Source organism: Bubalus kerabau, chromosome 3, assembly GCF_029407905.1.
Source record: "Bubalus kerabau isolate K-KA32 ecotype Philippines breed swamp buffalo chromosome 3, PCC_UOA_SB_1v2, whole genome shotgun sequence".
Lineage (NCBI taxonomy): Eukaryota > Metazoa > Chordata > Mammalia > Artiodactyla > Bovidae > Bubalus > Bubalus kerabau.
In genome coordinates this window covers 134,327,297-134,353,327 of record NC_073626.1, presented here as the reverse complement: position 1 = coordinate 134,353,327, position 26,031 = coordinate 134,327,297, and the positions used below count along the sequence as shown (strand labels likewise).

The 26,031-nt window shown below is 40.0% G+C and overlaps 1 long non-coding RNA gene across 1 annotated transcript in view; it reads right to left on the bottom strand.

The window, feature by feature from the left end:
* The window catches only part of LOC129647789 (uncharacterized), a 73,235-nt gene extending 51,104 nt beyond the window's left edge, over nt 1–22,131 (bottom strand). The window contains exons 1-3 of the long non-coding RNA XR_008712507.1: nt 22,100–22,131; nt 4,923–5,109; nt 503–622 (exon numbers count right to left, since the gene is read on the bottom strand). This is a non-coding gene — a long non-coding RNA (uncharacterized LOC129647789). The remainder of the gene's footprint in view (nt 1–502; nt 623–4,922; nt 5,110–22,099) is intronic.
* Nucleotides 22,132–26,031: the final 3,900 nt, after the last annotated feature.

Sequence of the window (26,031 nt, the reverse complement as noted above, 5' to 3'; positions counted from 1 at the left end):
ATGTTGGTGAATATAAAACTGATTTAACAGCAATAGAATCTATCACCAAGCAAAAGATACATAGATGTGACTGTATAATTTTTTAAATTTGTATACCACTGAAATAAAATTTATTTAATGTAACATCAATATTTTAAAAGTTAAAAACAAAACTCTTTATCAGAAAACACTGTAAAAATATTTAAAAGCAAATTCCAACCTGGGAAAAATATCTGTAACATACACAATAATAACTTTACTGTATAGAAGAAAATTTACATATCAATAAGAAAAATAAGAACACATTATGTATTCATGCCTGCTTCCATAATATATTACCACAAATTTAGTGGCTTAAAACAATCCAAATTTATTTCCTTACATATCTGGAAGTCAGAAGTCCAAAATCAGTTTCACTGGGTCAAAGTCAAGATGCCCTAAGTACCGGTTCTTTCAAGAGGCCCTAGAAGATAATCCCTTTCCCTGCTTCTTCCAGCTTCTAGAAGCCACCTACATTCCTTACCTCCTGGCCCCTTCCTTCGTCTTCAATGCCTGCAGTGCAATATCTTCAGGTCTCTCTCTTCTCTGACCTCTGCTTCCATCATCACATTTGGTTTCACCCTTCCACCCTTCAGTCTTCCTCCTGTAATGACCTCACCTGTATAATATAAAATAATCTCCCCATCTCACAGTCCTTAACTGAAATATATATGCAAAACCCCTTTGGCATGTAGGACAACATATTCACATGTTTCGGAAATTAGGTTATGAACATCCTTGGCATGCATTATTCAGTATACCCCACATCAGTTGAAAAACAGATAAAGAAGCGGAGACAATACACAGAATAAAAAACAAATAAATGCCCAATAAACATGTGAAACACATATTCAACCTCACTAGTATTCCAGAAACTAGAAAATAAAATAGTGAATACTTTTTTTGCCTAACCAATTGACATAGATTTTTCTAAAATGTAATACACAATTCTAGCAAGAGTATAGTTTCTGAACCATTGTAGACAAAAATTAGGTGATATGTGTCTGGAGTCTTCATTTAGTCCAATAATTTCATTTCTTGAAGTTTTTCCTAAGGAATTACCTAGGTAGATACTTGAAATACATAATAAGGCTATTACTTACAGTACTTTTAAAGAAAAATAAATTAGAAATTATATTTAATATTAAGGCATTGGCTAAAGAAATGGTGATAAAGCTACATGATTGAATATTACACTGCCACTAAAATTAAACCTCCAAAGATTTTTAATAGTATTGGAGATATTCTCACAATATACTGCTGGTGACAAAAAAAATAAACAGAATACAAAACTGCATAATCTATGACATATATACAAAGGGAGTCTTATAATGGCTTATGTTCTTTATTATACTTTATTTTCTTCATATTTAATGGGCTTCTCTGGTGGCTCAGAGGTTAAAGCTTCTCCCTGGAATGCGGGAGACCCTAGTTCAATCCCTGGGTCGGAAAGATTCCCCTGGAAAAGGAAATGGCAACCGACTTCAGTACTCTTGCCTGGAGAATCCCATTCAGGGAGGAGCCTGGTAGGCCCCAGTCCATGGGGTCACAAAGAGTTGGACACGACTGAGCAATTTCACTTTTCTTCACTATTTTCTTCATATTTAATAATAAACATCATTACCGTTCAGTTCAGTTCAGTTCAGTTAAGTCGCTCAGTCATGTCCGACTCTTTGAGACCTCATGAATCGCAGCACACCAGGCCACCCTGTCCATCACCATCTCCCGGAGTTCACTCAGACTCACGTCCATGGAGTCGGTGATGCCATCCAGCCATCTCATCCTCTATCGTCCCCTTCTCCTCCTGCCCCCAATCCCTCCAAGCATCAGAGTCTTTTCCAATAAGTCAACTCTTCGCATGAGGTGACCAAAGTACTGGAGTTTCAGCTTTACCATCATTCCTTCCAAAGAAATCCCAGGACTGGTCTCCTTCAGAATGGCCTGGTTGAATCTCCTTGCAGTCCAAGGGACTCTCAAGAGTCTTCTCCAACACCACAGTTCAAAAGCATCAATTCTTCGGTGCTCAGCTTTCTTCACAGTCCAACTCTCACATCCAATACATGACTACTGGAAAAACCATAGTCTTGACTAGACGGACCTTTGTTGGCAACGTAATGTCTCTGCTTTTCAATATGCTATCTAGGTTGGACATGACTTTCCTTCCAAGGAGTAAGCGTCTTTTAATTTCATGGCTGCAATCACCATCTGCAGTGATTTTGGAGCCCCCAAAAATAAAGTCTGACACTGTTTCCACTGTTTCCCCATCTATTTCCCATGAAGTGATGAGACCAGATGCCATGATCTTTATTTTCTGAATGTTGAGCTTTAAGCCAACTTTTTCACTCTCCACTTTCACTTTCCTCAAGAGGCTTTTGAGTTCCTCTTCACTTTCTGCCATAAGGGTGGTGTCATCTGCATATCTGAGGTTATTGATATTTCTCCCGGTAATTTTGATTCCCGCTTGTGCTTCTTCCAGCCCAGCATTTCTCATGATGTACTCTGCATAGAAGTTAAATAAGCAGGGTGAAAATATACAGCCTTTTTCTATTTGGAATCAGTCTGTTGTTCCATGTCCAGTTCTAACTGTTGCTTCCTGACCTGCATATAGATTTCTCAAGAGGCAGGTCAGGTGGTCTGGTAATCTCATCTCTTGAAGAATTTTCCACAGTTTATTGTGATCCACACAATCAAAGGCTTTGGCATAGTCAATAAAGCAGAAATAGATGTTTTTCTGGAACTCTCTTGCTTTTTCCATGATCCAATGGATGTTGGCAATTTGATCTCTGGTTCCTCTGCCTTTTCTAAAACCAGCTTGAACATCTGGAAGTTCACGGTTCACGTATTGCTGAAGCCTGGCTTGGAGAATTTTGAGCATTACTTTAGTAGCATGTGAGATGAGTGCAATTGTGTGGTAGTTTGAGCATTCTTTGACATTGCCTTTCTTTGGGATTGGAATGAAAACTGACCATTCCAGTCCTGTGGCCACTGCTGAGTTTTCCAAATTTGCTGGCATATTGAGTGCAGAACTTTCACAGCATCATCTTTCAGAATTTGGAATAGCTCAACTGGAATTCCATCACCTCCACTAGCTTTGTTCGTAGTGATGCTTTCTAAGGACCACTTGACTTCATCTTCCAGGATGTCTGGCTCTAGGTCAGTGATGACACCATCTTTATTATCTTGGTCGTGAAGATCTTTTTTGTACAGTTCTTCTGTGTATTCTTGCCACTCTTCTTAATATCTTCTGCTTCTGTTAGGTCCCTACCATTTCTGTCCTTTATCGAGCCCATCTTTGCATGAAATGTTCCCTTGGTATCTCTAATTTTCTTCAAGAGTTCTCTAGGCTTTCCCATTCTATTGTTTTCGTCTGTTTCTTTGCACTGATCACTGAGGAAGGCTTTCTTATCTCTTCTTGCTATTCTTTGGAACTCTGCATTCAGATGCTTATATCTTTCCTTTTCTCCTTTGCTTTTCTCTTCTCTTCTTTTCACAGCTATTTGTAAGGCCTCCCCAGACAGCCATTTTGCTTTTTTTCATTTCTTTTCCATGGGGATGGTCTTGATCCCTGTCTCCTGTACAACGTCATGAACCTCCGTTCATAGTTCATCAAGCACTCTGTATATCAGATCTACTCTCTTAAATCTATTCCTCGCTTCCACTGTATAATCATAAGGGATTTGATTTAGGTCACACCTGAATTGTCTAGTGGTTTTCCCTACTTTCTTCAATTTAAGTCTGAATTTGGCAATAAGGAGTTCATGATCTGAGTCACAGTCAGTTCCTAGTCTTGTTTTTATTGACTGTATAGAGCTTCTCCATCTTTGGCTGCAAAGAATATAATCAGTCTGATTTCAGTGTTGACCATCTGGTGATGTCCATGTGTAGTCTTCTCTTGTGTTGTTGGAAGAGGGTGTTTGCTATGATCAGTGCATTCTCTTGGCAAAACTCTATTAGCCTTTGCCCTGCTTCATTCCGTATTCCAAGGCCAAATTTGCCTGTTACTCCAAGTGTTTCTTGACTTCCTACTTTTGCATTCCAGTCCCCTATAATGAAAAGGACATCTTTTTTGGGTGTTAGTTCTAAAAGGTCTTGTAGGTCTTCATAGAACCGTTCAACTTCAGCTTCTTTAGTGTTACTGGTTGGGGCATGGACTTGGGTTACTGTGATATTGAATGGTTCACCTTAAAAACGAACAGAGATCATTCTGTCGTTTTTGAGATTGCATCCAAGTACTGCATTTCAGACTCTCTTGTTGACCATGATGGCTACTCCATTTCTTCTGAGGGATTCCTGCCAGCAGTAGTAGATATTATGGTCATCTGAGTTAAATTCACCCATTCAAATCCATTTTAGTTCCCTCATTCCTAGAATGTGGACGTTCACTCTTGCCATCTCTTGTTTGACCACTTCCAATTTGCCTTGATTCATGGACCTGACATTCCAGGTTCCTATGCAATATTGCTCTTTACAGCATCGGACCTTGCTCCTATTACCAGTCACATCCACAGCTGGGTATTGTTTTTGCTTTGGCTCCATCCCTTCATTCTTTCTGAAGTTATGTCTCCACTGATCTCCAGTAGCATATTGGGCACCTACCAACCTGGGGAGTTCCTCTTTCAGTATCCTATCATTTTGCCTTTTCATACTGTTCATGGGGTTCTCAAGGCAAGAATACTGAAGTGGTTTGCCATTCCCTTCTCCAGTGGGCCCCATTCTATCAGACCTCTCCACCATGACCCGCCCATCTTGGGTGGCCTCACGGGCATGGCTTAGTTTCATTGAGTTAGACAAGGCTGTGGTCCTAGTGTGATTAGCTTGACTAGTTTTCTGTGAGTATGGTTTCATTATGTCTGCCCTCTGATGCCCTCTTGCAACACCTACCATCTTACTTGGGTTTCTCTTACCTTGGACGTGGGGTATCTCTTCATGGCTGTTCCAGCAAAGTGCAGCCACTGCTCCTTATCTTGGATGAGGGGTATCTCCTTACCGCCGCCCCTCCTAACCTTGAACGTGGAATAGCTCCTCGAGGACCTCCTGCGCCTGAGGCCAGGGGCGGCAGCCGGGATGAGCAATCATTACTGTTATAATCATCTAAAAAGGTAATTTAAAAATTCCAGAGAGAGTGAGTACAGATGTTGGATACTGAGCCTTAGAATTCTAAGTAAGATGGAAAATATAGTGTTACATGCTCCCAAACAGCAGCCCAAACGCATCAATCGGAGACCAGCCATGACCATTATTCCTTTCAGAAGCAATGCCCGCCAGCACCACAGGCAAATCGGTACCTCACAAATATCCACCCCTGCCAGCAGAGGAGGAACACAGAACAAGTTGAAGCACAGAACCCCAGACTCAGTACAAACAGACTTTCATCCCACATCTGGGCCTAGAAAAGATTATGGGCATATTGCCGAACTCTCCAGAGTGAGAAGGGAAGAATTAAGCAGTCTGAGTTTTAATTAAATTCTAACATAGGAAGAAGAAACTAATTGGGATGAATGAAGAATATGCCAGATAAACAAACCAAACATAGCACAATTCACAGTGCAACTTTTTTTCACTTGACAAAAAAAAAAAAATTAATGTTGATACAAGATCCTAGAATGAATACTCATTTCAAAGTGAGTTAGGGGTACCTGAAGATAACTTTGTCAATAATCTAGTAGAAAGTTAGTTTTATGGCAGCAAGGATGCTCTGTTCATTGCCATATGTCTGGTGCCTAAAATAGTACCTGACTTACAGTAGGTACTCAATAATTATTAAATTAAGGTTAGATCAAGAGAATTACTATAAAGCTTCATATTCTACATGTCAGTCAGTTCAGTCACTCAGTCATGTCCGGCTCTTTGAGACCCCATGAATCGCAGCATGCCAGGCCTCCCTGTCCATCACCAACTCCCGGAGTTCACTCAAACTCACATCCATCGAGTCGGTGATGCCATCCAGCCATCTCATCCTATGTCATCCCCTTTTCCTCCTGCCCCCAATCCCTCCCAATATCAGAGTCTTTTCCAATGAGTCAACTCTTCGCATGAGGTGGCCAAAGTACTGGAGTTTCAGCTTTAGCATCATTCCTTCCAAAGAACACCCAGGGCTGATCTTTAGAATGGACTGGTTGGATCTCCTTGCAGTCCAAGGGACTCTCAAGAGTCTTCTCCAACACCACAGTTCAAAAGCATCAATTCTTTGGTGCTCAGCTTTCTTCACAGTCCAACTCTCGCATCCATACATGACCACTGGAAAAACCATAGCCTTGACTAGACAGACATGTAGGTTAACTCATATATCACTTTCATATTATAAGATCTGAACTCAGAACCAACCAGAGCCAAGTTTGGGGAATTAGTAAATATATCTTAAACACTGGAGGGGATATTACTTTAACGGAAAATCAGATCTCAGAGTCTGGAAAGGAAAACTTTATTTTTTTCAAATTCATGCCCTTCCCTTTAACATGAGAGGACATATAACTCAGAGTCTAAAATGAATCATCCAAGAACACACCTTGAATTGATAGATGAACCAAAATGAAGGGCTCTTTCCTTTCTCTTTCTCACACTGAACGTAAGCATCAGATGTTGCCACATGAGTGACTTGGCACACAGAAGATGTCCCATTGGGCCAGTTAAAAATCTTCTCACAGAATATGACCACCCACCAAATTACCCCACACTGTCTACAATTGGGACTTGCCATTTTCATATTAGTAAATCCAAACCTTATCATGGGTGACATTACTTCTCTCAAGACTAATGGCAGAAATCCTTTTTCAAGTCAGTTGCCAAGTGATTTGGAAATCAGTTCAAGGAACGTCATTTCTGAGGATGCTGAATATCGCAAACCCGATAGACTTCCTGCTCCTTGTCATTGTGTTGTTCATCCTTGAAGTCTCTGTATTTGACGCTTCACCATTGTCGGCTCATTAAATAAATTACTTATCAAAATATAAGAGCATCCCTGAAGTAAGTGCCTGGCCTTCTGACATCCAGCTGAGGCATGATGCCAATAGGTTTTCAGCTTTGTCTGACTGAACGAGCCAGTTTGGCTGGAGCTGCCAACCCCTAAATGGGTCCCTACTGAGGCCAGGATCACACAGGATGAGAGCATGGGGTATGTGGCAAGGCCATCTATCCTTAGAGTGAAGGGAGACACTTTTAAAAATTGGGGGCCAAAATCTGAATATGCCATCACAGGCCATGTACGGTTCTTAAGGAAGATCTGGGATTGAGGATTACCTTTCCTACCTTCAAGAGGAGGAGCTAGGCAGACAGAATGGCTGGATCTCTCACAGAAAGATGCTGATGATAGCCAACCTGAGGCAAGGTGCAGGGACAACACCATCATAAACAAACATCAAGGGAAAAGAAAGACTTGAATTTCCTCACCTCTCACTTCAAGATGTTTTTTCCAAAACTAAAATTCAAGCAATAAATATATATTAAGGATGAGATGCCCCCAACCCCTCCAGCCTTTCTCCTGTTTCCCTGCATGTGAAGCAACAAATGTAGGTTTCTGATTCTGTGCAAGGAAAACTGGAGCAGATAAGGTCTCAGCTGGGCTGGAAACATGATAAATATTTTCATGGAATGCTGAGTCTCACTAATTGAATACTTTATTGAAACTTGAGATCTCTTCTTGTAACTTTTATACCTGTTTAACCCTTACAACTTTTTATGGGTAAACTTAAATGAATGTTTGATCCTGAAGAATTTTTCTTTTTATTTTCAAACAAATACCCAACAGTAAATTGATTATGGTTCATAATAGAGAAAGAACCACTGGTTTTTCCTTCTGCCTTCAGACTCACTAATAAAGAGAATTTCTTCCCTATATCCACTCAAAATGAAATTATCATTAATTGATCATTAGGCACTAAGGAAATGCCCACTAGAACTTTCACACTTCTCCCCCACCATCCTATCCTACCAATTCCTCTGCTAACATACTAGGCGGAAAGATGTCTCTTCCTATTTTACCTAAACAAATCAGTGTACAGGGAAGTGATTTATCATTCATGAAAAGCAATCAGATTGCTTGGGGCTGACAGCTGTTCCCAAAATGCAGCTGAGAAACAGACCTTTGGCAATGTGTAAAATTTGGAACAAAATCATATTACTGTACTTCAGCTGGCAACAAATAGGCTGACAGTGAGCTTAATAAACAGAATACCATGTGGCCCAGAATGTATTAGCTAATCTACATTTATGAATAAAAAAAATGATCACTTTCCCCATTTTTTGTAAGTTACTTTCAGTCAAACACAACACTGAGGAAAAGTAAAAAAAAAAAAAAAACTTAGGAAAAGTAAAATATTCTCTCTAGAATTTTTTTTTTTTAAGATTTAGGCAAATTTTTGGTAAAAAAATTTTTTTCCACACAATTCATTATGGGAAATGGGCCAGGAAAAAAAAATTGATGAAACATATATAGAGGTTAAAGAGGGACAGAGCTTTTACTAGAAAAGGAAGAATTCCAGTATATTCTGGCCTCCGAGCCATAATTCATTTCATTTCCCTTGTCGAGAATGCTTTCCCATATCTCTCTGCCTGTCTAAGATCTGTCTTTTCAAACAAAATATAGATCCTCATGCAACCTCCAAAATGCTACAATTTTGAGATGATTCTCCTGACCATTCTGACACTGGGGGATCTCGCCTTCCTGTGAACTTCTGGAACATTGCTTTCAGCAGCCTGCCTCCCTGTTCTCCCTCCTCTGTGTCCCCTCTTTCTCTAACCTCTTCCTTCCCTGCCCACTCCCCATTCCATTACACTGAAGCCCTTGCCCTATCCAAAGTAAGGTGTGTTTTCTTCGTACCTCCATGTTTCTTCAAACACTGAGTCCTTGGCAAAGAAATGTCCTTCATTCACCCCTTCTTCCTGGCCAACCATACTCAGTCTTTCAGACCAGTTCAAATGTCATTTCTTCCTTCATTTAATAAACATTTAATGAGTTTCTACAAGGATTGCTGCCCTGAACTAATGGCTAGGGGTTAAGATATGAAGAAGACACAACTTCCATTTTAAAGACATCCACATACTCTTAATATTAAAAACCCAAATCCTTAACTTCTTCTAATATCACTGAGTCCTGTGGCCCCTGACAGTCACTAGACTGTCACTCCTCCCTTATATCCACAGACTCCAGCCACATCAGCTTCCTCTTATATTCTCAAACTTCCATATTCCCTCCCACCATAGGACTTTACACATCCCATTTCCTCCTGTCCCACATTCACCTTGGACTAGATGAACTCTTGCTCTGCTTTACTTCTCAGCCCCCATATTCATTTCTTAGGAATATCTTCTTCAAGCTTTTTGAAAGGTCCAATTCTCTTCTTAAGTACTCTTACAGCACCATGTAAGTCTTCAAAACCATCTGGCAGTTAACACTTTATGGTTGTGCATTTGCACCTTCAATGCCTGCTTCTTCCATAAGGCTATAAGCCTCGTTTAGCACAAACATTGTGTCAGTTTACCAGTAGATCTTTAGAACCTGGAATATTGTCTGTACATGTTAACATGTACAGACAATGATATTTGTAGAGTAAGTGACCAAAAAAATGTATATGTGCAATAAAAGGTCCATTGGGCAAGATAACAACAAAGCCCTTTATCATGGGATAGAAAGTGTGATGAAGGGGAGGCAAGTATGGTACAGGATCCTTGAGGAAGGCCTGATCTAATAGTATCCACCGATCATTTTTATGGAAATAATATCTTCTCTTAGACAGCTGGAACTCAAATTAAGGTGTAAATAGGAAATGAAGCAGTAGACACAGCAAGTGAAGGCTTTCTTTCAAGAAGTTTAGTTGCAGGGAGGCTAGAGGGAAGATCTGGAATGGAAAGAATGATTTATTTTATGAGAGTTAAAAATAAGTATGTGCTGATGGAATAGAATTAGAGACATGAAGAGATTATATAATTAGGGAATCTAGATTCCTAAAGATCTAGAGGAAATATAAAGTCAAACAGAGGTAAGACGAACTATCCGTAGCAAGAAGAGAGACCTCTTTTTTACTAGGTAGGAGAGAAGGATATTAAAATGTGTAGGAATTCGACATTCATTCAAAAAATATTTATTGAGCAAGTACATGCAAAGGAAGTACAGTATGTCTGTGGAGGGTGTGGAATGGGATTCAAGGATAAAGAGGGTAAGCCTTTTTGAGAAGGTGACAACTAAGACACAAAAAATAAAAGTGGGTTTGCCGTGTCAACATCTGGGAGAAGAGTAATTCAGGTAAAGAAATCGGGTGGTTCAAAGGTCCAGAGGCGGGAGCATGCCTAGTATTTAGAAAGAAGATCAGAAATTGATGCTGTTGCATACTAATGGTTTCTAAGTTCTCTTTGTAAAGCAAAGAAAGTTACCTACTGACAGATGAGCTGAATCTGGGTTGAGAAGAATAGTAAAAGTCTGTATTAGCTGTGTTGAGAATAGAAGAAGGAACTCACATGGTTTGCATAAAAGGACTTCTGCCAGTACTGAAGATGGGAGAACAAAGTTTGAAGTCCATGTATCTGCACTGGCACGATTCCCATGCCCATTCCATAGTAAAGTCCTCAGAACTAAGAGGGGGAAAAGGCGAACTGATCCAAAGAGAAGACAAAATCCCAAGAAATTGGTGAGAATGATTTCCGTGATGGACTGTGGAGTTGGAAAATAAAAGAAGTGATGACCAAACTAGAAAAAACACACTCAGTAAAATGGAGAAAACTTTGCTTCACAAGATCTCACCAAGAATTATTGTCACCCTCTTGTGCTTCCATAGCAAGTTCCACATATATCAACTGTCATGTTAATTACATCATACTAGATTATGATCATATGTAAGAACAGTGTATTCTCCTTTAGATCTCCCTCACAGCTTTGCCCAATGCCTGATCAAGAGTTGTTATCTAAGGCATATCTGACTCTTTGCAATCTCATTAACTGCAGCACGCCAGGATTCCCTCTCCTTTACTGTCTCCCTGAGTTCACTCAAACTCATGTCCATTGAGTCAGTGATGCCATCCAACCATCTCAACCTCTGTCGCTCCCTTTTCCAGGCACTTAGTATACATTCATTGACTTAAACAGTTAATTAAATAATATTGTTGTTTGTGCATTTCTATCTTTTATAACTATTTATCTTTCCATGTATATGATCTGTCTTCTCCACTGTATTATGTAGGTTAAGGACAGGAATCATGACTGCACTTCTTTGTTCCCCTAGGAGGGTGCCCTAGAAACAGAAGAAACTCAATAATTTTTTGTTATTGCTGTTGAAGGGGGGAAAAATGATTAAGACAGTAAAGCAAAGTCAATTTCTGGAGTTCTCTCTCCCTGAAGCAGTCATAAACTTGTAGTTGAGTAATCATAAAGTTTTGAGACTAGAGCAGAAAAATGATGTAATCAGAACTGCAGTGACAAGTGTTGAAAAAGATGATCCTAGAGATAAATTCTCCTTGTGTCTCCAACATCACCAAGTACCTCTAGAAAATTATTTCCCAGGACAGAACCATCCCTGGGGTTAAGAAGGGCATTTCACAAAATCATCACAGCTTAATGGAACTACCCTTCAGGACAATGATTCTCCAATTGTGATATGAGTATCCTCAGGGGAATTAAAGGGGATTCTGGAGATATGAGGAGCCCTGGGGTAAACATGGTGTATTTCTGCAATATTACTAGATGTCAAAATAAAACACATTATTAACATCAAAAGAACCATACCTATATTATGAAATGGAACACAAATTTTGAGTGAATTTTAATGGTAAATATGAAATCCTGTAAGCTCATTTGGCCTTTCCTTGTAGATAGACCTAGTGCATGATACTGGGAACAGAGTTTGAGGGCAGGAGGTGGTATTCACTTTCCTTAACTATTCTAGCACCTTATTAGGTGAGTTTGGGAACTACTGCATCATCATTACCAGATCTTACTGGTAACATTACCAGATCCTTATAGATCCTTCCTGGTAATGGATCTGGTAATGGTAAGAATTGTTGATATCATTCAACATCAAGCAACTTCTTAAGTCAATTAAATTTATAAGTGTGTCACCACTGATCTGTGTTACCAAGAGAGAAACTGTGAAGACAAACTCCCCACTCTGAGGCCAAGCATATCCTTTCACTAAGTACACATATTTTCCTCCAGGTACCATACAATCTTATGTAAGTACAGACATTGCAAATCAAACAAACAGAAAACAATTAACCTGTCCCCAGAAAAGCTTCACCATGCTTATTTCATTAACCCAATATAGATCCAGCCATACACCCCAATTCACCAAACTGGAAAAAGAATGCCCAGATTCTATGCTTCATAATCCATGTTTACAGTCTTATGATTGTGTGCCTCTACTGTAATTTTAAATCGTACTCAGGGGGCGGTCCTAAGATAGTGGAGGAATAGGACGGGGAGACCACTTTCTCCCCCACAAATTCATCAAAAGAACATTTAAACGCTGAGTAAATTCCACAAAACAACTTCTGAATGCCAGCAGAGGACATCAGGCACCCAGAAAAGCAGCCCATTGTCTTCGAAAGGAGGTAGGAAAAAATATAAAAGACAAAAAAAAGAGACAAAAGAGGTAGGGACAGAGCTCCATCCCGGGAAGGGAGTCTTAAAAAGAGAGAAGTTTCCAAACACCAGGAAACACTCTCACTGCCAAGTCTGTGGCGAGCCTTGCAAGCACAGAGGGCAACATAACAGGGAGGAAAAATAAATAAATAATTAAAACCCACAGATTACGAGCCCAACGGTAACTCCCCCAGCGGAGAAGCAGCGCAGACGCTTGCACCCACCACTAGCAAGTGGGGGCTGGGCAGGGAGGCACGGGCTGCATTGCTTAGGGTAAGGACCGGGCCTGAATGCCCCGAGGGCAATCTGAGGGAGTTAACTTGGGCTAGCAAACCAGACTGCGGGATAGCTACCATGTGAAAAGCCCTAACCTAAGAAACCGCCAGGCCTGCACACAGAACAAAGGACTGAATAGAACCAGCCGCTGCCGACCATCCCCCTCCTGTGACGCAGCCAGAGCCAGAAGAGGGCAATCGCAGCCCCAGAGAGACATTATCTACCAAACTGCAAGCAGGCTTCTTTGCTAACTAAGACTTCTTAGGGTTCTTGACAGTCAACATCTGCCTGAGAAGGTGCACTGGTTGTACACCCAGAAAACCCAGTGGCAGGGACGGGGGAGGCGATAAGCCACAGCAACTGTGCTCACCAAACACCTCATCACCTGAGCTGCTTGGACCTGGGAAGGGCACAAAATGCAGGCGCAATCGAGTCTGCGCCTCTGAGGACTACCCAAGTGCCTGAACCTGAGCGGCTTAGACCTCGGAGGTGCATGCAGCCCAGGGCAGGCCTCCTACGGTTCCTGGAGGAGCAGCCTAGAGCCTGAGCAGTGTGGGCAGGGAAGGCGCACGCGCTGTGAGCAGGGGCAGGCCCAGTGTGGCTGAGACACTGCGAGCACCCGCCAGTGTTATTTGTTTGCAGCGTCCCTCCCTCCCCACAGCACAACTGAACAAGTGAGCCTAAAAAAAGTGTCCACCACCGCCCCCCTTGTATCAGGGTGGAAATCAGACACTGAAGAGACCAGCAAACAGAAGAAGCTAAAACAGAGGGAACCGCCTTGGAAGTGACAGGTGCAATAGGTTAAAACCCTGTGGTTAGTACCGACTACATAGGAAGGGGCCTACAGATCTTGAGAAATATAAGTCAGAACAAGGAACTATCCGAAAATGAACTGACCCCACACTGCCCACAACAACACCAGAGAAAGTCCTAGATATATTTTTACTATTTTTATGATCATTCTTTTTTTTTTAATTTTTAAAAGATTTTAAGTCCTCTATTGCTCCTTTAATTTTCATTTGTATAACCTACTATTACTTTGCAAAAAAAAAAGACCCTATTTTTTAAAGCAAACCTCATATTATATATTTTTTTAATAATTTTTGTGACTTTTTTTTTCTTCTTCTTCTTCTTTTCTTCAATACTGTATTTTTGAAAATCCAACCTCTACTCTGGATTTTTAATCTTCACTTTTTGGTAATTGTTATCAATTTTGTACCTTTAAGAACCCACTCTTCAGTACCCATTTTTACTTGGGAGCGAGATTACTGGCTTGACTGCTCTCTCCCCATTTGGACTCTCCTTTTTCTCCACCAGGTCACCTCTGTCTCCTCCTCCCCCTTCTCTTCTCTACCCAACTCTGTGAATCTCTGTGTGTTCCAGACGGTGGAGAACACTTAGGGAACTGATTACTGGCTGGATCTGTCTCTCTCCTTTTGATTTCCCCCTTTTATCCTCCTGGCCACCTCTGTCTCCTTCCTCCCTCTTCTCTTCTCTGTATAACTCTGTAAACATCTCTGAGCGGTCCAGACTGTGGAGCGCACATAAGGAAGTGATGACTGTCTAGCTTGCTCTCTCCTCTTTTGATTCCACCTCATCTCATTCGGGTCACCTCTAACTCCCTCGTCCCTCTTCTCTTCTCCATGTAACTCTGTGAACCTCTCTGGGTGTCCCTCACTGTGGAGAAACTTCATCTTTAACCTAGATGTTTTATCAATGGTGCTGTATAGAAGGAGAAGTCTTCAGACTACTGTAAAAATAAGACTGAAAACCAGAAGCAGGAGGCTTAAGTCCAAATCCTGAAAACATCAGAGAACTCCTGACTCCAGGGAACATTAATCAACAGGAGCTCATCAAATGCCTACACTGAAACCAAGCACCAACCAGGGGTCCACAAGTTCCAGAGCAAGACATACCACACAAATTCTCCAGTAACACAGGAACACAGCCTTGAGCTTCACAATACAGGCTGCCCAAAGTTACTCCAAAACCATTGACATCTCATAACTCATTACTGGACACTTCATTGCACTCCAGAAAGAAGAAATCCAGCTCCACCCACCTGAACACTGACACAAGCTTCCCTAACCAAGAAACCTTGACAAGCCTCTTGTACAACCTCACCCACAGTGAGGAAACTTCACAATAAAGAAAACTCCACAAACTGCCAGAATACAGAAAGGCCACCCCAAACACAGCAATACAAACAAGATGAAGAGACAGAGGAATACCCAGCAGGTAAAGGAACAGGATAAATGTCCACCAAACCAAACAAAAGAGGAAGAGATAGGGAATCTACCTGATAAAGAATTCCGAATAATGATAGTGAAAATGATCCAAAACCTTGAAATCAAAATGGAAACACAGATAAATAGCCTAGAGACAAGGATTGATAAGATGCAAGAAAGGTTTAACAAGGACCTAGAAGAAATAAAAAAGAGTCAATATATAATGAATAATGCAATAAATGAGATCAAAAACACTCTGGGGGCAACAAATAGTAGAATAAGGGAGGCAGAAGATAGGATTAGTGAAGTAGAAGATAGAATGGTAGAAATTAATGAATCAGAAAGGAAAAAAGAAAAACGAATTAAAATAAATGAGGACAATCTCAGAGACCTCCAGGACAATATTAAACGCCACAACATTCGAATCATAGGAGTCCCAGAAGAAGAAGACAAAAAGAAAGACCATGAGAAAATACTTGAGGAGATAATAGTTGAAAACTTTCCTAAAATGGGGAAGGAAATAATCACCCAAGTCCAAGAAACCCAGAGAGTTCCAAACAGGATAAACCCAAGGTGAAACACCCCCAAGACACATATTAATCAAAAACAAAGAACAAATATTAAAAGCAGCAAGGGAAAAACAACAAATAAAGCACAAGGGGATTCTCACAAGGATAACAGCTCATCTTTCAACAGAAACTCTTCAGGCCCGGAGGGAATGGCAAGACATACTTAAAGTGATGAAAGAAAATAATGTACAGCCCAGATTACTATAACCAGCAAGGACCTCATTCAAATATGAAGCAGAAATCAAAAGCTTTCAGATCAGATCAGTCGCTCAGTCTTGTCCGACTCTTTGTGACTCCATGAATTGCAGCACGCCAGGCCTCCCTGTCCATCACCAACTCCCGGAGTTCACTCAGATTCACATCCATCGAGTCACTGATGCCATCCAGCCATCTCATCCTCTGGCGTCCCCTTCTCCTCCGGCTCCCACCATCAGAGTCTTTTCCAATGAGTCAACTCTTCGCATGAGGTGGCCAAAGTACTGGAATTCAGCTTTAGCATCAGTCCTTCCAAAGAAATCCCAGGCCTGATCTCCTTCACAAAGGACTGGTTGGATCTCCTTGCAGTCCAAGGGACTCTCAAGAGTCTTCTCCAACACCACACTTCAAAAGCATCAATTCTTCAGCGCTCAGCCATCTTCACAATCCAACTCTCACATCCATACATGACCACTGGAAAAACCATAGCCTTGACTAGACGAACCTTTGTTGGCAAAGTAATGTCTCTGCTTTTCAATATGCTATCTAGGTTGGTCATAACTTTCCTTCCAAGGAGTAAGCGTCTTTTAATTTCATGGCTGCAGTCACCATCTGCAGTGATTTTGGAGCCCAGAAAAATAAAGTCTGACACTGTTTCCACTGTTTCCCCATCTATTTCCCATGAGGTGGTGGGACCAGATGCCATGATCTTTGTTTTCTGAATGTTGAGCTTTAAGCCAACTTTTTCACTCTCCACTTTCACTTTCCTCAACAGGCTTTTTAGTTCCTCTTCACTTTCTGCCATAAGGGTGGTGTCATCTGCATATCTGATGTTATTGATATTTCTCCTGGCAATCTTGATTCCAGCTTATGTTTCTTCCAGTCCAGCGTTTCTCATGATGTACTCTGCATATAAGTTAAATAAGCAGGGTGACAATATACACCCTTGACAAACTCCTTTTCCTATTTGGAACCAGTCTGTTGTTCCATGTCCAGTTCTAACTGTTGCTTCCTGACCTGCATACAAATTTCTCAAGAGGCAGATCAGGTGGTCTGGTATTCCCATCTCTTTCAGAATTTTCCACAGTTTATCGTGATCCACACAGTCAAAGGCTTTGGCATAGTCAATAAAGCAGAAATAGATGTTTTTCTGAAACTCTCTTCCTTTTTCCATGATCCAGCGGATGTTGGCAATTTGATCTCTGGTTCCTCTTCCTTTTCTAAAACCAGCTTGAACATCTGGAATTTCATGGTTCACATATTGCTGAAGCCTGGCTTAGAGAATTTTGAGCATTACTTTACTAGCGTGTGAGATGAGTGCAATTGTGCGGTAGTTTGAGCATTCTTTGGCATTGCCTTTCTTTGGGATTGGAATCAAAACTGACCTTTTCCAGTCCTGTGGCCACTGCTGAGTTTTCCAAATTTGCTGGCATATTGAGTGCAGCACTTTCACATCATCATCTTTCAGGATTTGAAATAGCTCAACTGGAATTCCATCACCTCCACTAGCTTTGATCATAGTGATGTTTTCTAAGGCCCACTTGACTTACAGACAAGCAAAAGCTGAGAGAATTCAGCACAACCAAACCAGCTCTCCAACAAATGCTAAAGGCTCTTCTCTAGACAGGAAACACACAAAAAAAGGTGTATAAACTCGAACCCAAAACAATAAAGTAAATGGAAATGGGATCATCAGATCAGATCAGTCGCTCAGTTGTGTCCGACTCTTTGCAATCCCATGAATCGCAGCACGCCAGGCCTCCCTGTCCATCACCAACTCCCGGAGTTCACTGATACTCACGTCCATCGAGTCAGTGATGCCATCCAGCCATCTCATCCTCTGTTGTCCCCTTCTCCTCCTGCCCCCAATCCCTCCCAGGATCAGAGTCTTTTCCAATGAGTCAACTCTTCGCATGAGGTGGCCAAAGTACTGGAGTTTCAGCTTTAGCATCATTCCTTCCAAAGAAATCCCAGGGCTGATCTCCTTTTTATCAATAATTACCTTAAACGTAAATGGGTTGAATGCCCCAACCAAAAGATAAAGACTGGCTGAATGGATACAAAAACAAGACCCCTATATATGTTGTCTACAAGAGACCACCTCAAAACAGGGGACACATACAGACTGAAAGTGAAGGGCTGGAAAAAGATATTCCACACAAATAGATACCAAAAGAAAGCAGGAGTAGCAATACTCATATCAGATAAAATAGACTTTAAAACAAAGGATGTGAAAAGAGACAAAGAAGGACACTACATAATGATCAAAGGATCAATCCAAGAAGAGATAACAATTATAAATATATATGCACCCAACATAGGAGCACTGCAATTTGTAAGACAAATGCTAACAAGTATGAAAGGGGAGATTAACAATAACACAATAATAGAGGGAGACTTTAATACCCGACTCACACCTATGGATAGATCAACTAAACAGATAATTAATAAGGAAACACAAACTTTAAATGATACAATAGACCAGTTAGACCTAATTGATATCTATAGGACATTTCACCTCAAAACAATGAATTTCACCTTTTTCTCAAGTGCACATGGAAACTTCTCCAGGATAGATCACATCCTGGGCCATAAATCTAGCCTTGATAAATTCAAAAAATTGAAATCATTCCAAGCATCTTTTCTGACTACAATGCAGTAAGATTAGATCTCAATTACAGGAGAAAAACTATTAAAAACTCTAACATATGGAGGCTGAACAACACGCTGCTGAATAACCAACAAATCACAGAAGAAATCAAAAAAGAAATCAAAATGTGCATAGAAACGAATGAAAATGAAAACACAACAACCCAAAACCTGTGGGATACTATAAAAGCAATGCTAAGGGGAAAGTTCATAGCAATACAGGCATACCTCCAGAAACAAGAAAAAAGTCAAATAAATAACCTAACTCTACACCTAAAGCAACTAGAAAAGGAAGAAATGAAGAACCCCAGGGTTAGTAGAAGGAAAGAAGTCTTAAAAATTAGGGCAGAAATAAATGCAAAAGAAACAAAGGAGACCATAGCAAAAATCAACAAAGCCAAAAGCTGGTTCTTTGAAAGGATAAATAAAATTGACAAACCCTTAGCCAAACTCATCAAGAAACAAAGGGAGAAAAATCAAATCAATAAAATTAGAAATGAAAATGGAGAGATCACAACAGACAACATAGAAATACAAAGGATCTTAAGAGACTACTATCAGCAATTATATGCCAATAAAATAGACAATGTGGAAGAAATGGACAAATTCTTAGAAAAGTATAACTTTCCAAAACTGAACCAGGAAGAAATAGAAAATCTTAACAGACCCATCACAAGCACGGAAATTGAAACTGTAATCAGAAATCTTCCAACAAACAAAAGCCCAGGTCCAGATGGCTTCACAGCTGAATTCTACCAAAAATTTAGAGAAGAGCTAACATCTATCCTACTCAAATTCTTCCAGAAAATTGCAGAAGAGGGTAAACTTCCAAATTCATTCTATGAGGCCACCATCACCCTAATACCAAAACCTGACAAAGATGCCACAAAAAAAGAAAACTACAGGCCAATATCACTGATGAACATAGATGCAAAAATCCTTAACAAAATTCTAGCAATCAAAATCCAACAACACATTAAAAAGATCATACACCATGACCAAGTGGGCTTTATCCCAGGGATGCAAGGATTCTTCAATATCCACAAATCAATCAATATAATACACCACATTAACAAATTGAAAAATAAATTTGATTTATTTTTCAATAAATTATTTACTGAAAATAAATAAATATGATTTATTTATTATATGATTATCTCAATAGATGCAGAGAAAGCCTTTGACAAAATTCAACACCCATTTATGATAAAAACTCTCCAGAAAGCAGGAATAGAAAGAACATACCTCAACATAATAAAAGCTATATATGACAAACCCACAGCAAACATTATCCTCAATGGTGAAAAATTGAAAGCATTTCCCCTAATGTCAGGAACAAGACAAGGATGCCCACTTTCACCACTACTATTCAACATAGTTTTGGAAGTTTTGGCCATGGCAATCAGAGCAGAAAAAGAATAAAAGGTATCCAAATTAGAAAAGAAGTAAAACCCTCACTGTTTACAGATGACATGATCCTCTACATAGAAAACCCTAAAGATTCCACCAGAAAATTACTACAGCTAATCAATGAATATAGTAAAGTTGCAGGATATAAAATCAACACACAAAAATCCCTTGCATTCCTATACACTAATAATGAGAAAATAGAAAGAGAAATTAAGGAAACAATTCCATTCATCATTGCAACAAAAAGAATAAAATACTTAGGAATGTATCTACCTAAAGAAACTAAAGACCTATACATAGAAAACTATAAAACACTGATGAAAGAAATCAAAGAGGACACTAATAGATGGAGAAATATACCATGTTCATGGATCGGAAGACTCAATATAGTGAAAATAAGGATACTACCCAAAGCAATCTATAGATTCAATGCAATCCCTTTCAAGCTACCAATGGTATTTTTCACAGAGCTAGAACAAATAATTTCACAATTTGTATGGAAATACAAAAAACCTCGAATAGCCAAAGCAATCTTGAGAAAGAAAAATGGAACTGGAGGAATCAACGTGCCTGGCTTCAGGCTCTACTACAAAGCCACAGTCATCAAGACAGTATGGTACTGGCACAAAGACAGAAATATAGATCAATGGAACAAAATAGAAAGCCCAGAGATAAATCCACACGCATATGGACACCTTATCTTTGACAAAGGAGGCAAGAATATACAATGGAGAAAAGACAATCTCTTTAACAAGTGGTGCTGGGAAAACTGGTCAACCACTTGTAAAAGAATGAAACTAGAACGCTTTCTAACACCATTCACCAAAATAAACTCAAAATGTATTAAAGATCTAAATGTAAGACCAGAAACTATAAAACTCCTAGAAGAGAACATAGGCAAAACCCTCTTCGACATAAATCACAGCAGGATCCTCTATGACCCACCTCCCAGAATATTAGAAATAAAAGCAAAAATAAACAAATGGGACCTAATTAAACTTAAAAGCTTCTGCACAACAAAGGAAACTATAAGCAAGGTGAAAAGACAGCCTTCAGAATGGGAGAAAATAATAGCAAATGAAGCAACTGACAAACAACTAATCTCAAAAATATACAAGCAACTCCTACAGCTCAATTCCAGAAAAATAAATGGCCCAATCAAAAAATGGGCCAAAGAACTAAATTGACATTTCTCCAAAGAAGACATACAGATGGCTAACAAACACATGAAAAGAAGCTCAACATCACTCATTATCAGAGAAATGCAAATCACAACCACAATGAGGTACCATTTCATGCCAGTCAGAATGGCTGCGATTCAAAAGTCTACAAGCAATAAAAGCTGGAGAGGGAGTGGAGAAAAGGGAACCTTCTTACACCGTTGGTGGGAATGCAAACTAGTACAGCCACTATGGAGAACAGTGTGGAGATTCCTTAAAAAACTGGAAATAGAACTGCCTTATGACCCAACAATCCCACTGTTGGGCATACACACCGAGGAAACCAGAATGGAAAGAGACATGTGTACATCGCAGCACTGTTTATAATAGCCAGGACATGGAAGCAACCTCGATGTCCATCAGCAGATGAATGGATAAGAAAGCTGTGGTACATATACACAATGGAGTATTACTCAGCCATTAAAAAGAATACATTTGCATCCGTTCTAATGAGGTGGATGAAACTGGAGCCTATTATACAGAGTGAAGTAAGCCAGAAAGAAAAACACCAATACAGTATACTAACGCATATATATGGAATTTAGAAAGATGGTAATGATAGCCCTGTATGCGAGACAGCAAAAGAGACACAGATGTATAGAACAGTCTTTTGGACTCTGTGGGAGAGGGAGGTGGGGCATGATTTGGGAGAATGGCATTGAAACATGTATAATATCATACAAGAAATGAATCGCCAGTCCAGGTTTGATGCAGGATACAGGATGCTTGGGGCTGGTGCACTGGGATGACCCAGAGGGATGGTACCGGGAGGGAGGTGGGAGGGGGGTTCAGGATGGGGAGCACGCATATACCCGTAGCAGATTCATGTTGATGTATGGCAAAACCAATACAATATTGTAAAGTAATTAGCCTCCAATTAAAATAAATTTAAATTAAAAAAAAATAAATCGTACTCAGCACTATGTACATATAAATTTAAATGTAAACAGAAAAGTTGGATAACAGTACCTTTTTCACAACCCATCCATTCAGCTCAGTTCAGTTCAGTCGCTCAATCGTGTCCGACTCTTTGTGACCCCGTGAGTCATAGGACGCCAGGCCTCCCTGTCCATCACCAACTCCCGGAGTTCAGTCAAACTCACATCCATCGAGTCGGTGATGCCATCCAGCCATCTCATTCTCTGTCGTCCCCTTCTCCTCCTGCCCTCAATCCCTCCCAGCATCAGAGTCTTTTCCAATGAGTCAACTCTTCACATGAGGTGGCCAAAGTACTGGAGTTTCAGCTTTAGCATCATTCCTTCCAAAGAAATCCCAGGGCTGATCTCCTTCACAATGGACTGGTTGGATCTCCTTGCAGTCAAGGGACTCTCAAGAGTCTTCTCCAACACCACACTTCAAAAGCATCAATTCTTTGGCACTCAGCTTTCTTCACAGTCCAACTCTCACAAACATACATGACTACTAGAAAAACCATAGCCTTGACTAGACGAACCTTTGTTGGCAAAGTAATGTCTCTGCTTTTCAATATGCTATCTAGGTTGGTCATAACTTTCCTTCCAAGGAGTAAGCGTCTTTTAATTTCATGGCTGCAATCACCATCTGCAGTGATTTTGGAACCCCCCAAAATAAAGTCTGACACTGTTTCCACTGTTTCCCCATCTATTTCCCATGAAGTGATGGGACTGGATGCCATGATCTTAGTTTTCTGAATGTTGAGCTTTAGGCCAATTTTTTCACTTTCCTCTTACACTTTCCTCAAGAGGCTTTTTAGTTCCTCTTCACTTTCTGCCATAAGGGTGGTGTCATCTGCATATCTGAGGTTATTGATATTTCTCCCGGCTATCTGGATTCCAGCCTGTGCTTCTTCCAGCCCAGCGTTTCTCATGATGTACTCTGCATAGAAGTTAAATAAGCAGGGTGACAATATACAGCCTTGACGTATTCATTTTCCTATTTGGAACCAGTCTGTTGTTCCATGTCCAGTTCTAACTGTTGCTTCCTGACCTGCATATAGGTTTCTCAAGAGGCAGGTCAGGTGGTCTGGTATTCCCATCTCTTTCAGAATTTTCCAGTTTATTTTGACCCATCCATGGTTACCTCCAAAACTCTTTCATCCATAACCCCTGTGAAGAGGATTCAGACACATAGAAGTGCTCCTTCTAAAGTGATTTTGCCTGCTCAGAGGGGGGAAAAATGTATAAAGAAAAAGGAAGAGAGATATTTACAATACTATTTTATATGCAACAAGCTTCACTAAAAGCCAAGAATAAAAAAATAAAGGGTACCTGGAGATAACTTCTTAGAAACCTATAATTAATTTACTGTGTTTATTCTCAAACTCCTACTTTCTCCCTAAAATATTTACATCTTTAAAATTGAATCATCAAACATATATGTAGATTTTATCTAAAGTAAATTAAATTTAGATGAGTTTGCATTTGTTTATTAATCCACTTATATATTTATTGTTTGGTCATCAAAACATTAGCTAATGATTTCCAAGGATTGGACTGCCTAAATAGGCTTTTTATGAATCCCTTGAAGTTTTCTGCTTTTTTTTTTTTTTACTATCTTGATTATTTGAATGTTACTCATTTTAATCAAATCACTTTAATTGCCAAATAAACCATTTTAAAGAAACAGCTGAAATATATTTAAAGGAAACCACAATAAACTTAAAAATTGTTCTCATTGGTCTTAATATGGAAACAATTTAAAGCTAATTAGGTGTTGGTTTAGATATCTTTCAATCAGCAGGATAAACTAAATTATTCAACAACAAATACCCTGAAAGTTTTCTATGTAATTACCCAAGTTAAGCAATCAAGGCACACAGTCCAAGAGATCTATCCAATCTACACTAAGATTTGGTTTCAGAAAATCTGCTTCCTTTCACACTTTTTCTCTCAAAAGCCCATAACATATTTTTCAAGGATTTTCACTGCCAACTATCTGTCCTTATTCTTAAAGTACACTTCTTCATGGAGCACTTACTAGTATTTTTCCTGTTATCTTTCCCTATTTCAGGTTTACCTACAGGGGTTTACTACCAGGTATCCTTCTTCCTAGACAAGAACAACAGAATCCTAACAGCTGTCCCAGTAGTCTCAAAAAAGCCCAAGATATTTGGAGAGTGCCTGTGTGCGCTCAGTATAATATGAGTTTCAACTTTTGACTGTGATTCTACACTCTCTACACAGTACCAAATAAAAAGAGACAGGTAGAAAGTCTCTCTTTAAGCTAACCTTCTCTATGTAATTTCACTCAAATTATTTCAAATTGGATTTCTATTTTAGCATGCATCTACATACTTATTATTGGGCTCAGAAGTAAACTATTGCTAACTGCCTCTGAGCTCTCTTTATTCATCAGCAAGGAAAGAGTAAAATACAATTAGATTTTTATACAGATGAATTTATTTGTGCTTATTAAAGCATAATCTGAAATGGATGCAAAAGATTCCCCAAATTAGGAATCATATCTTGAGTATAAAGCCTAACTCCTGTTTACACGTATGCACTATATGCCAGTTTAACTCTCACTCAGCCTGTTCTGTTCCCAGCCTAACACGTGCACACCCTTGTCAGTAGTGTCCAAGACAGGAAATGCAATTGCCCCTCATTTTCTCTACTGTATTCATGGTAAAAGATGGGACATGGACACCCTGCAGGAGGCATGGTCCAAGAGATGTGCAATGTCCAAGGAGACCAATAGATAAACCATATGAGACCATATTATAATAGTACCTCCTGTGCCTTGAACTTAATGGAGATGCTCATTAATGCCAAATTATCAAGATAAGAAGTCAGGTAAAAGCAGAATCACTCATAAGCCCAGGTCAACTTTAAAGATGCCACACTCAACACGGGCCCACTTGGGCTGCTCTTGAGCTGCATCTTTCCTCTTAGGTCAAAGTACAGGCCTACCAGGAGCCTGTACCCATCCCCACACTGACCATGCTCTGGGAGTGGAAGACCTTAAAATTCCCTGCCTAAATAACTCTGAGCAAGTACTTGAATACTGAGCAAGTACATAAGCCTGCCCTCCTAAAGGCTAACCAAACTGGTGTCAGTTCAGTTCAGTCATTCAGTCGTGTTCGACTCTTCGAGACCCCATGGACTGCAGCACGCCAGGCTTCCCTGTCTATCACCAGCTCCTGGAGCCTACTCAAACTCAATAGTGTCCGTGATGCCATCCAAACATCTCATCCTCTGTTGTCCCCTTCTCCTCCTGCCTTCAATCTTTCCCAGCATCAGGGTCTTTTCCAATGAGTCAGTTCTTCGCCTCAGGTGGCCAAAGCATGAGTTTCAGCTTCAGCATCAGTCCTTCCAATGAATAGTCAGGACTGATTTCCTTAGGATTGACTGATTTGATCTTGAAGTCCAGGGACTCTCAAGAGTCTTCTCCAACACCACAGCTCAAAAGCATCAATTCTTCGGAGCTCAGCTTTTTTTGTAGTCCAACTATCACATGCATACATGACTACTGGAAAACCATAGCTTTGACTAGGTAGATCTTTGTTGGTAAAGTAATGTTTCTGCTTTTTAATATGCTGTCTAGGATGGTCATAGTTTTTCTTCCAAGGAGTAAGCATCTTTTAACTTCATGGCTGCAGTCACCATCTGCAGTGATTTTGGAGCCAATAAATAAATAAATAAAGTCTCTCACTGTTACCATTGTTTCCCCATCTATTTGCCATGAAGTGATGGGCCAGATCCCATGATCTTAGTTTTCTGAATGTTGAGCTTTAAGTCAATCTTTTCACTCTCCTCTTTCACTTTCATCAAGAGGCTCGTTAGTTCTTCTTCACTTTCTGCCATAGGGGAGGTGTCATCTGCATATCTGAGGTTATTGATATTTCTCCTGGCAATCTTGATTCCAGCTTGTGTTTCATCCATCCTGGCATTTCATAATGTGCTCTGCATGTAAGTTAAATAAGC